Source organism: Cavia porcellus, unplaced genomic scaffold (assembly GCF_034190915.1).
Source record: "Cavia porcellus strain 051 isolate PalLab524CR breed Dunkin Hartley unplaced genomic scaffold, mCavPor4.1 scaffold_5, whole genome shotgun sequence".
Taxonomy (NCBI): domain Eukaryota; kingdom Metazoa; phylum Chordata; class Mammalia; order Rodentia; family Caviidae; genus Cavia; species Cavia porcellus.
Genome location: NW_026947488.1, coordinates 8,309,208 through 8,321,560, shown reverse-complemented (window position 1 = coordinate 8,321,560; position 12,353 = coordinate 8,309,208). Strand labels below are relative to the sequence as shown.

The window sequence follows — 12,353 nt, the reverse complement described above, 5'->3', positions numbered from 1 at the left end:
CCTGGTATTCACTCTTAGTTTCATAAGAAAAACCTATTTCATGTTTCAGCTATTCTTCTTTTTCCAAATTTTCCAAATGAGATAACTTCCCAGGGGACAACAGTTAGGAAGTAAATTTGAAGTGTAAAGTAAATAACATATACTTTTAGCAAATTTTGCAACTTCAGGTGATACTTGACTTTATGGTCTCAGCCACACCAGTGTCTAGTACCTTTCAAGATCATGAGATCATTTAAGCAGGGTCAGTGCTGTCACAGCTGATACTTGTATATGTGTTCTTGAAAGTACTTAATGCAGTGAGGATTAGCGCACTAAAATCACAAAATTCGAAGATTCTGTATGTAGAAAATTTACATCCATGAGACAGGGAGAGAGAAAATTCTACCTCTTTCTTTCTAGGGTTCCCCCCTCGCGTTCTGGGGCTTAAACCTATGACCTTTGCACTCAGTTGCATCACGGACACCGCCCCCGTTTTTAAGTTGCCACAGCTAAGCTGGAATTTGAGATCCTCCTGTTTTAGTCTCCTGTAGCACAGAAATTACAAGTGTGTGCTGCTATGGCTGGCTAAAGTCTTCACTGTTGTTTGTATGTTTGTCTTTGATGAGCCTAAGCATGAGAGGTCAACCAATGGAAAGCACATAAATTTATTTCTGCAACTTTTAGATGATGACACTCTTTCATTAAAAAAAAGAAAATCCAGAAATGTCATTAGAATCAGACACTTTCCTACGGACTGTGCTAAGAGTTAGTCACGTATTGAAAATGTGACCCAACAAAGGGGCTTGAGCTGGATAGTTAGCTCAGTAGAGAGTGGCCAAGAACATAAGATTTGCTCCCATGGCTCTGTGTACAGATTTTTTGTGCTTCAGATTCCTATTTTTGGTGAGAAGACTGTTGCTTCCACTTGCAGTGATGATAAACCTATGGCGCTCATGTCAATGCAGATTCTAGAAGGTTCACCATCAGTGGAGGAGGATCTCTTTTATACCAGAACTTCATTTTGTCCTTCTGAGAAAAAAGATAAAGGCAGAGTAGTGCTGCATGTTCTATTAAAATTCTGTAATCTTAAAATAGTTAATACACCAAAGCCAGACACTTCCTAGGTTCATTAATACATAATATGTACAATAACCTGTTAGTGTTTTATAGAACCTATAATAAATCTATGTGCAAAGTATAGGTGTACATCAATTTATAACAAACTGATGTCAATAAATTTTAGTGGTAGTGGCTTGTGTTACTTTCTAAAAGAAATTTACAAACATGTGGACAAGTTACTCTTCAGCTTAGCTATCAGAACCTAATGAGAAGCGCTAGAGGGGGCATCCATGTAATTATGCACTGCATCAGTGAGGAAGGAAGGATGTCGTGGTGCATTGTAGAAACAAAGATTTTCTGTTATTTTGGAAGAACTCATTCCTACCTGTCAATCATACGATGCAGCTCTCAGAAGCACAAAGTTTTCTGAGATATCACAGCATGTGTGCTATATTGTATTTTGGAATAGAGGTATACTTTCAGCAAAACAATATTAACTGTCATGGAAGGCAATAATCTTATTTTCATAAGCCAGTTTTCCTTATCTCCTTACCCTGGCTGTGATCTCCCTGTGGGAAGAGACCACTTTCTTGTCTGGGTTTGTTCCAACCAAATTCTCATGGGTATACGTGATGGCATATGAGGTACAGAGGCTTTTTCTTTGCATATTTCAGTTCACCGTTATTCCTTGACTGTTGTAACTACCAATCTTTTAATAAAAGAGTAGATTTAAAATCCCAAACTGCTCACCACCTATCGACCCATAATAAATGCACAAATATCTGTAAGGGAAATAAATATCTTATTGTAAGTCCCTGAGATTTTTGAGGAATTTTTTTACATGACATTATCATAGGAGCACCAAATATAGTTGTCATGTTAAATTAATGTTCTTATTTAGATTGGTGTTGCATTTTACATGTTTTGTAAATTTATTTGATTGTGAAGTATTATTCAAGCTGTGAATATATAAAATCTTGTTTTCATGCATTGGAAAACAAAATTATGTCTGTGAAGGTGGGGTGTCTAAGAGATTCTTTATTTTTCCCTTGTTTTTAAAAACCATATATATCAGCCAAGTTTAATGAATACTCAGATGATGGGGCAAAAGGAAAAAATATCCCGACCAAATGAGTAGTCAGGTAGAAGAAAAGCACGGTGTTGCACTCCTGCACCGGAGACACACATTAGAAAACAATTCAGATCTGGGGGTTGGGAAAGGGGCAGACACACAAGCCGGAGTAAGGGGTGTGCAGAGGTGCACATACACACAGACGCAACAGGACGGCAACATGTTTCCATGTGTCTGCTTTGTCGCCTGTTACCTAGAGTGTCAAGAGTGATAACTAGGTGTGGTATCTTACGTTGCTACAAAAATATGTGGGGCCTAACCTCTTCTGGCTGAAAATGTATAAAGTATTTTGTTGTATAAAAGAAGCATCGTTTCCTCCATGGCTAGATTTAAGAATGGCTTGCAAATGTCTATTCATTTTTGAAAACAGTAATTTATATTCATTTTATTGGTTCTCAAGTCCCCACATAAACATCTGGTTTTCTACATTTGGATGCACTGGAGTTTAAAAGACTGAAACAAGATTGTTAAGGAATTTCCAGTAAAGTGAAGGAAATGTATCCATTTAGGAAAAGATAGGTTTGACTTTCAATAAAGCAAATTTGGAAGCCCTTAGAAGTCAAATAATCTTTGAGATAAATTTCTACGGACAATATCTTGTTGTGCAATGTATAAATGCAAATATATGTGATATTTATTTATTTTATTTATTTTTATTTCCTCTTTTACTTATTTTTATTATTCTTTTGTTTACTTGGAGCTAAACTATTAGCAACAAGAACAGTCTTTTACTGAAAATTTTTCAAAGATGTCCATATACTAGAAATGGCAATAAAATAATATTACTGGAAAGGGGGAGTATATCAGGCAGTGCTCATGAGAGAAACAGATTTAAAGCAAGATATATAAATACAGATTTACAAGACAAGTTACAGGGGCTGCCCACGGGGTCAATTGTGGGGGATCACAGGTGTTGTCTGCACAGAGATTTGAAGAGTCACTCTGAAGCTCACTGTCGTGCCCCACGTGACTCCATATCAGGAGGCGGAAAGCTCTGTGCAGGAAGCCAGGAGACGACATCCAAGGTGAAGTGAAGGCTGGAGCTTCTCTGAAGAAACAGAAGCACACCTTCCTGCAGTTCCCTTTTGCTTCATTCAGCCTACGAGCCTGTTGGTTGGTGCCACTCACACCCAGGCTGGGTCTTCTGTCTTCAATAAATTTCTCCAGCCACACCCAGAACTGTGCTGACCCAATTTAGTTGGGCACTTTCTTCTCCAAATGCCGTGATTGGTTAATCATCACCGAGAGAAAGTGTGAAGAATACAGACGTACATCTTGACGAAGCCAGTAGCCTTCCTTCTGGGCTAAGTACTTTCCAAGATGAGCCACTGATGGTAGTCATGTTCCAGATAACTACTCTTTCTTCGGACTTGTTTCTCTCTTCTGTATATGTTCTATCTTCTATGACTTGTTTCCATTTCCTTTCCTCCCTTTCCCTCTCCCCTCATCTCCCCTCCCCTCCCCTTCCCTTCCCTCCCCTCCCCTCCTTTTGTCTCCCCTCATCTCCCCTCCCCTCCTCTCCTCTCCTCTCCTCTCCTCTCCTCTCCTCTCCTCTCCTCTCCTCTCCTCTCCTCTCCTCTTTCCCTCTTAGTCTATAACCAGGCACCTGCCATCTATAATCACTTGGTGATATATGGTACCATTTGGGGGACCCATCTAGCAGTTTACAGCCTGGGCTCATCAGCTGGATTGGCCCTCCTCTGCTGGTCTTGGGGTTTTGTACTCCATGATACTCCAAAGGCAGTGCTCTTGGACACCTTTAATATATGAAACTATAACATCAGGGATAAAGGCAATGGAGGTTACCAGTAGCCAAGGTAAAACACTGAACTTGGAGTTAGAAGATGCACCAAAGTATCATTGTTTTCATTCCTGTGCATTGCTATGTGAGGACAAGTTTTCCTTCTCTTCGAGAGGATAAGTCATAAATGGTATTCAGCAAAAATAAGAAAGAACAATGGGCACAATTTTAATAATATGAAAGTGTCTGGCAAAGACAGAATGCAAATTAAATTAATTATATTGATAAGTCATAGGCAGCAGTGGCAAGTAAAGATTCTCAGCATAAAATATCAGCTTCCAATTGAAAATAAATGGTAAGAGAGGTTGTGGGGTGTGTGAAATCTTGGTCATATGTCTATTCCTTTCATATAATTAATGTTTAGTAGGCAAGTGATCAGTGAGTAATTCTTAGCTGTTATATGTGAATAGTCATGCTTTGGATGCTGTGTGGTTACATCTGAGCTGCCTGTTTCTTTCTTTTATATTTTTATTCTGTGATTAATGCACATTTGCAGCACATTATGATTACACTTCTCCTGAGGCACTGATTCATGTGTGTAACACATACTGATCCTTTTTTTCATCCCCTTCTTTTCCTTTCTTCCCCTCCTTCCATCTTTTGGTCCCTGGACAAGGTGGATATTTCTGGTGAACAGAAACCTCAGTACCCAGTGTGCATAGGTCCTGATGCTTTTCCTGTTCAGCAGGAGCAGCTTCAACTTATGGGCTCTTACAGAGGAGGCATGAGGTCCTTCGAGGGACAGTGAAATGTGAAAGACAAGACTTTATTCTGTGATTTTTTTTTCTGCTAGGTTTGGCCTTTGAATATTAGCAAGTGTTAATAGGAAGTACCCTTAGCAAGTAAGGAAAGAATTGACTGAGTTAAAAAAAAAAATAAACCATGTTTTCAAGACAAAGCATTGTCCCCTTTGTTACAGAAACTCTCAGAGGTTGACCAGGGTGACTCAGCTTAGTCTTGAAACTGGGGCTAATTTTGACCCCGAGTTTGGAATGGAATAAAGCCACCTTGTAGCCAACATAGAATATGCCATCCACAAAGAGACGGTGAAATTCGGCAAGAAGAATGGGACCAATAGGGCTCAGTTATCCCTCTTTGTTAATTAGCTTTGCTTCACTGTGACAAAACGCGATCTATAGTTTTCACCACTTCCCCATGGTCCATTCAGTTGTGGTGGTTAATTCATGGATGACATCAGACCTGATGATCTGGTCATTGCCCCAAATCCAGACCTCCAAGTCCCGCTGGGTTACAGACCAAATTTTTAACACTTAAGGCTCTGGGGACTGTTTAATATCCAAATCCTAATCCCTCTCTACAATATTATCCTCTTTCCTTACCCATCCAATACATTTCTGGATAGTATTTTAATCATGGGGCCTTTCTTCATTAAACAATTCATCTACTGATTCCACGTTCAGCACGTATTTATTAAATGATATGTGTTAGATATTAATGCACTCAGCTAGAATCCACAGATCGTCACAGCACATCAGACCCAGCAGTGAGCAGGACTAGTTTTCTGTCCTGAGGTACGTTTGGTCTAACACGATTAGCTACACAGATACAGATATAAGTGAAGTCATACTAGGTAAAGTTCAGGATGCAGTGAAGTTACATGGAGGTTCATGAAAGTCAACATCCAGGAAGAATCAAAGAAAAAGGGAGAAATATAGTTCATCTCAAAGCAGAATAAGCTAGGTCTGTGACTCATGGCTGTAATATCAGCACTCAGGAGGCTGAGGCAGGAGGATTGCTGTGCGTTCAAGCGAGTCTGGGCTACCAAGTGAGTTCAAGGTGAGTTTGAATTGCATAGTGAAAATCTATTTCAAAAAGACCAAACAAACAAAAGGTGAAATAAACAAGTTAGAAGTGGGGGCAGAGGGTATGTAAGTATGGTTTAGAAGGTAAAAATTTGAACAAAAACATTAGGACTAAGGATATAGACTAATTTGACTAGAAAACAGTATTTTCTCCCTCACATACAAATGAAATTGTGTTATGCAATTGTTTGATTTCAATCGTAATATAACTGCATAATATAATTTAAGTCATTCACACCTGTAGATATAGATATATACACACATATCTATATATATGAATCACTGAGATTGACTAAGGTCAAATTATAGGATAATAAAGTCATGGTGGTCACAAAACTTTAAAAAAATCTTACTAATGAAGACTAGATTAAAATTAAAGATATTCTTAATAAAATCTCTGTTGGATTCTCTAAGGCTGAATGGATAAATATAAATAATCATTGTAGATACAAAGTGAAGCCAGAGAAAACACTATATAGAAGATCACTGCTGAAATTGAAACTATTAAGTATAAAGAAGATAATCCCCACTTCAGGGGAAGTAGCAAGAAAATAGGTACAATTGTACGAAGATAGGGATATTTATTTCCACACTTACATTTCATGTTAACAGTTCTTGAAATGTGATGTGCAAAAAAAGAATAGAATCTGATTGAAATAGAAAATTGGCCATGGTAGCAATACAGAGGGAAGAATAGATTTTATTGTAAATAATGTAATTTTGTAATTTCAAGGAATCTATTTACGCAACTGCCATCAGCTCCATCATCACCGCCACCCACCCCAACATGAAGATAGCTTTTCAATAAAAAGCAATAATACTAACTTGAGTGGATAATTGAATTAATTTCAAAAGGAAATATTTCAAGCTGTTAAGAAAGGCTCTTTACCACACCACCTTATCGTTACTTATGATTGCAGTAATAATGATAAGGAACTACACAAGTAAGGAGCTTGCACCTTGTCTGAAAGGGAAGAAAAAGGAAGAACACGGTGGTTAACATTGCATGCAGCTCTAGAGAACGGGAGGCAGGTGCAGGGAAGGGAGCTGCAGTTTATTTCTTGCCTTTGCACACAGAGAACCATCAGATCATAATTAGCCAAAACAAAATTGTGAGAGTAACCTGAACGTCCACAAAACTTAAAGTTGTTGTGCCGAGATCCCAACTCCCAGGACTAGTTACTACTGTTAAGATAATGGACCATTTTTTTCCCACTTACCTAGACCATCCATCTGTTGGCTATTTTGGGCATGGGAACTGGAAAAGAAGCAGAATTCTTTCTCATTCAAACCATGAGGATTTTGCCATCCCTCATTTAGACTTTAATGTGAATGTTAGTGAAATGGCTCAGTAGAAACTCATCAGGCAAGGGAGGAGAGAGCAGCTCCTGGGGGCCTCGAGTCATTTAGACTGAGCAGAGACAGAGGCTCTTGAAGACGTTCAGCTTGATTGAACCCTTTCAACGCACACTCTGGAAAGAGGTGCAGTCCGCCTTGACTCACATCAGGGTTAGAAAAATAAAATAAGCTGAGAGCTTTCCAGAGCACAAATTTGTTTTCCTAATGCTACTGAAGTCTAACACAAAGATGCTCAGCTACTAAAAATTACTTTTTTTTCTTTTGTCATCTATGTTCTGTCTGTATCATCAGTTGTTAGAAAAGCTGTTCAAATACGGGTCTTACAGAATACCTCTGAGGCTGGGGGAATTCTGATTTCTTTTTGACACCTTGATTATTAACATGTATTTCTGTATCTCTTTCTGTGCAATGAACCACACAGTCTTTGAAAGCAAGGATCTGTTCTTGGTATTCCAGGAATCTAGCAAAGTGTCTAACATGAAGAAGACAAAAGCAAATACTCAAAGAATGGCAAGAAAGTTTTAGAGAGAGGTGTTAGTTTGAGCGTATTTTAAATTGTGTATTGTCACTTAGGATGAAAACACAAATGATAGACATGCAGGGAGCCCTCTGTATACTCTCATGACAGTCAGGGAAAATAACAAAAGCCACTAAGTGGCTAGTATGTATCACCAGGCAGGTAGGAGAGGTGGCAGGCTTCCCACTGGCATGGCAAAGTGACCAAAGTGTAGTAAAGTATTATACTATGGCCAGAACTACCCAGAAGACCATGATAACCTTGAGCATAAATATTTGCAATAAGGTTTCAGACTCTTCTAAGACAGGTCATTCCCACCAGCCTGACACCGGCCGGAAACTACTGAGAATCTGAAACACACGTTTCCAAGAGACTTAGCTATTTCTTGTGCCAACTGCACCATTGACCGGGAAGAAAGGGAGATCACATGCTGATGGTTACATGCCGATGACAACTGCTGGAATTTCAGGCTTGGCTGGTTCCTGTGGATGACTGGCATTGTAGTGCTTGGCCCTTAAAACTGTCCCTCAGTCTCCATATGCAGCCTGATAACGTCTGAGTTTTCTTTGCCATCAATTGTCTCCTCCCCGAGTGTTCTGTCTTCCACAATGTGTGACATGCGAGTTACAAGACTCTGAAGCCCATCTATGGCTGCCAATGCTGAATCTCACCTCACCTAAACAATCTTCTGAGCAATACTGCAACTTTGACATGGGAAAAGAAAAGGGGACAGAGAGTAGAGAGGTTCCTTGGAACCAAAGAAAGAAGGAGTGTCTTCTAAGATATCTTTCTGAAAGAGATATTCCCAGCTGATAAAGAAAGGAATTTCTTATTCCTGTCTCAGCTTGTGAGGCCATGAAAGCCCTTATGTTGCTCAAATTTGCTTTGTATAGTACGTTGCTTTCTTGAATATTCTATTAATGATTCTACAGGTACCTCTGGGTAGTACTGTAGCAGGAATTCATGGGCTGCTTTTATTGAAAGCACTGATTATTCACTAGAATCTCCAAAGTACTGATGAAGAACTCCTACTGAGTGCCATCTCCAAGTCTTCAGCTGTTACCCAGAAAGAATTAATGCCTTCTTGCTGTGCTTACCTGTCTTTTTTTCTCAGTCATTCTCTCCGGTGGTTACCTTGAATTCCAAGAATAACAGATCTGATCGATGCACATCTTATGATGAATTGAAAATACCCTCAGAAGAAATAGCTGTATTTTTATCAACTAACTAGGCTCTCTGCGGCAATTCTGAGATAATTGTCGAGCAGACCCCATTAAACAAGAACTACTTGAGGGGACATATTTGCAGCCCCCGTTCCTTATATAATCTGGGAGCTCATGTCTGTGTTACCAAAACAGGGCTGAGGATGTTTCTCCCTCTCCTCTTCCCTGTATAGAATGTTTTTTCATTCCTGCCTTTAGCTTCTGAGGCAAGTGACCAGACTTGACTTTCTGATACTCCTCAAAGTCAGATCCCTTGTGATCTAGGATTCCAGCCACAATATGATTATGCTTTCCATTGTCCTTAGGGAAGAGGACACATTTACACAAAGAAATGTGCTCAGTTATTTTGCCAAATCTTATTTTACCAGGTGGGTGAGGGAAACATTGAACTAGATTTCTATGAAGGAAAAGAAGAAAAAGCAGCAGAGAAAGAAGAAGGAGGAGGACAATGGAGAGAAGGAGAAGAAATAGGAAGAGGGAGAGAGGGGAGGAGGAAAAATAAAGAAAATGCAGTACATGAATAAAGATACCTTTTCACACCGTTTCTGGGCTCTGCCACGATGGACATTTCAAGAACACCTCATTCACAGCTGCTTTTTTTCTTTGTCTCATAACCATGTCCACCAATGAGCATGCTAATTCTCCAGCTGCCCTGCTGAACAGATTCCAGCACAAGGGAACAGACAGTACAGAAACGAGGTGGCAAAGAATAGAAGTTCATATGGAGCTGAGGAAAGCTCAGAAGGGTGAGCAGATGCTGAAAAGGAGATATGGAAGCTTGTTTCCTGATGCTGCTGATTGCCCACTGCAGGAAAACCACAACAGCCAGCAACTGTGAATTGGACTATGGATGACATTGTCAAAGGCACAAACAGCAAAAATTTGGAAAGCCAGTTCCAAGATACTCAAGCTTGTAGGAAACAGCTTTATCTGGGAAAACAATCCTCCATAGATCACATAATACTGGCTGGTTTGATTCCAAAATGTGTCCTTCTTGCGCAGAACCGACTGGAGTTCCATTCAGTCTGATCTCCTTGGGCTCTCACTAACATTGCTTCTGGGTCATCAGAACTGACCAAGGCTGTGGTGGGTGCAGGTACTACCCCAGCACTCATTTCTTCCTGGCATCTCCCCATGCCCATATCAGTGAACACACTCTCTGGGCTTTAGGAAACACTGCATATGACAGTTCAGTCTTCCAAGACTTGATTATCAAATATGGTGCAGTTGGCCCACTTTCGGCTCCTCTTGCAGTTCCTGGTATGTCATCTTTAGCAGGCGGTGACTTGTATAATCTCACCTGGACACTTTCAGCCTTTTGCTGCAACAGAAATCCTGAGCCCCAGTTAGATGCTGTTGAGCAAATTCTTCTTAGTTTTGTTGGTCTTCTACATCACGATGATCCTGAAGTATTAGCAGACACTTGCTGGGCTATTTCTTACCTTACCAATGGTCCAAAAGAATGCACAGAAATAACTGCAAATACGGGAGTTGTGCCCCATCTGCTGAAACTTCTAGGGTCAAGTGAATCCTCCATTCTGCCTCCTACGCTAAGAGTCATAGGAAATAATGTCACTGGAACAGATGAACAGACTCAGATTGTGAGATTAGGGGTGCGAGCTCTCTTTCCCAATCTGCACATTCACCTCAAAACTAATATTCAGAAGGAAGCTACATGGACAATGTCAAACATCTCAGCCGGACAGCAGGACCAGATACAGAAAGTTGTCGATCGTGGATTAGTCCTGCTCCTTGTCAGTGTCCTCTGCAGGGTAGAATTTAAGACACCAAAGGAAGCTGTGTGTGCCATGACCAACTATGAGCCATGGGGCAGTTGACCAGATTGGGTACCTTGTTCACTGTGCTATAATAGAACTATAGAACTGATGATGAACCTCTTAACTGAGAGAGATACAAAATTATTCTTGTTCTTCCGGATGCCATGTCACATATCCTTCAGGCTGCTGAGAATCTCAGAGAAACTGAGTTTAGTGCAATGATTGAAGCATGTGGGGAGCTTCGACAAAACTGAAGTTCTGGAGAACCATGAAAGTGAGTCTGTGTGCAAGACCTCCTTAAACTTGACTGAGAAGTGTTCTTCAGTAGAGGAAGATGAAGATCAAAATGTTGTGCCAGAAACTACCTCTGAAGTCTACACTTTCCAAGTTGAGGATGGGGCTCTGGTCCTTTTAACTTCTAAGCATACAGAGCTGCTGAGGGAGACATGCATAAGTTTGTCTGTTTCTCTACTAACAACTCTTTTTTAAAATGTGATTTGTCAAAAAAAAGAAAAAGAGCTCTAAAGGATATAACAGCAAGTGTGTTTGGGGGTGTTAAATAGCTGACTTTATCAATGTTTTTGGAACATTGAACACAGCTGTTTGCAGTCTCCCTGTTTGAATGTCCACCTTGTGTTCTTTGATACTGTGATTTGAGGAACTATTTTCAAGAAAATAGTGTGTAATCTACTAGCAGGTAATTTCTTACTGTTATGGTTTTTTGTTTTGTTTTGTTTTGTTTTGTTTTGTAGTTCTGTATTGCGTGTACCCTTACGCTGCTTTGGTTTGTTTTGTGTTTTTCTCTTTTTCCTCTTAAATAAAAAAAAAATGTGATTTGTCATTAAAGGAAGGGAAAAGAAAAAATATCTAAATTTGTATAAACATTCTTAAGATAATTAAGATGATGTACTACAAATTCTATTAGTTCTTGGAACAAAACAGTTAGCAGTCTAAGGTTGGATCAATTTTGCATGTTTATGTCTTATAATCTGAAGAACTCTTCTGAAGATCACTATGTAAAATATCAACCTTAGTTCTGTTCCTACTATCTTGCTTTGAAAGCCTATGTCGTCATTGTTTTGGGCTCCTTGCTATTGTTATTTGTCTTTTTTGTTTCTTGTTTCCCTAGTAACTTTTCTTTTGTTTTGTTTTTCCCTCTAATGCAGAAAGGATAGATGTATATACAGAGGCTTATACATGCCTAGAACTTCTCCTCAACAGTTTACAAGAATCAATCATATTGGGGTAGGGATTTAGCTCAGCAGCATAAGCACCTGCCTTGCAAGCAGACAGTCGTGAGTTCAATCCCGGGTACCAATAAAAAAGGAAAAAGACAAAAAAAAATTTAAAAAAAAAAAGAATCGATCATATTATACATGATAAAATGAACAGCTACTTTGAAGAAAAAGAGACATTATGGTATCTATTTCTGTTTGCCTGTCATCATGCTGTGAAATCTAGTAATGATTTTCTTCTTTGTTTAGAGTTTTTTTAGTCTGTTTTGTATTATTTAATTTCAATGTACATGAAGGAATGGACAGCTATTTTGAAGAGAACATGAGACATTATGGCAGCCATTGTTGATTTTCCTATTGTGTGGTTTTGATGGTCTTTAATGCCTTCATTATTCTGTTTTGATCAGTTTTATACTATTTTGTTTTATATGAATCCATTGTGTGTGA

The 12,353-nt window shown here is 39.3% G+C and overlaps 1 pseudogene; it reads left to right on the top strand.

Moving 5' to 3' along the window:
* The first annotated feature begins 9,509 nt into the window (after positions 1-9,509).
* On the top strand, positions 9,510-11,160 carry LOC100720937 (importin subunit alpha-1-like; annotated as a pseudogene).
* The last annotated feature ends 1,193 nt before the right edge of the window (positions 11,161-12,353 follow it).